This window comes from Atta cephalotes (genome assembly GCF_000143395.1).
Source record: "Atta cephalotes unplaced genomic scaffold scaffold00002, whole genome shotgun sequence".
Taxonomy (NCBI): Eukaryota; Metazoa; Arthropoda; class Insecta; order Hymenoptera; family Formicidae; genus Atta; species Atta cephalotes.
The window spans coordinates 8281485-8282807 of record NW_012130066.1 but is presented as its reverse complement, the minus strand read 5'-3'; positions in this window follow the sequence as shown (position 1 = coordinate 8282807).

The following is a 1323-nucleotide window of genomic DNA, read 5'->3' as shown; positions in this document are numbered from 1 at the left end:
CCACAAATCTAAATTCTTGAAAATTAATAAATTAAATAACATGTATTACATGCGTTATCTAAAATTTCCAGAATTACAGTTCTAAGAGAATTCGAGATTTTTGAATTATGAAATCGACAAAGTATTAAGAGAATAGAGAGGAAATTGTAGTTTTTAAATTCATTTTGATCAATATCGCATGCGTAAATGCACATACCACTTTACTCTATAAAAGTTGCGAATAATGCGGTTATAATCAGTTAATGAATAAAACTTGCCATAATCAGCAAGGAGGTCACACTATATAAAATTCCAAGAATTTTAAAAAATTCTAAAAACTATGATTTTGAGATTCCGGAATTTTAATCATGACAATCAAGTGTTTCAAAAATCGATGTTCTTATTAATGCGTATACGTTTCTTTGTGACATTTCCTTTAATTTCGTTTAATTATGTCGTCGCGTGACACTGAAATATAATAAAAAATATTAAAATTCTAAATCTTATTCGAGTAAAATATTTTTATAGGTTAATTCTCACAATTACTTGCATTCTTTTCAATCATGTTGTCAAAAAGAACACGTGCTTTTGTCAGAAGGAAAATATTCTCTATTTTTTTTATTTACTGTGTTTGCTAGAATAATCAATCTAAATATAATATGTACTCTCATAGGAAACTTGCAGAATTTAAATTTAAATTTTAGAATTCATGAAAACACCGAGAAAATTTATTTTAAAAAAATGAATCGCGTATTTTTTCAGTGTTTTGTCATTCGCATCATTTTAATGTATCAATAAACGTCTAATTAAATCATGATGTATCCTTGCTCCTTGTTTCGTCTCTTAATCATTCTTTTCTTTCACCAACCTCGATTAAGTCAACCGACAATTACATGGGACTCAATTTCACAACTTATGATTAACTTTTAACTGAGGTTTAACTTATTTTAAGTAATAATGAATAATAATGAGTTGTGAAACTGGGTCTAAATAAGCCCCATGTAATGTCGGTTAACTTAACTGGTTGATAAAAGAGGTTGATAAAAGAGATCTTATTATTGCATGTTTTTTATATGCAATATTAATATAAAAGAGAAAAAAAAATAAGACAGAAAGACGTAATAAAATTACTTCAATTTTTAAAACTAACTTTCTTTATTCACGCTGCCATTTTATCCGCATTCTTATTGTATCCAATATGATTTAAATTTCTCAAATTCTCATCAGCCACTCTCTACTTATTAACTACTAAAAACAATTTCACATACAAAAATAATAACAATAAGAGATAATAAACAACAAAGATTCAATAATTATAATTCATATTCACATAGAAAGTAATAA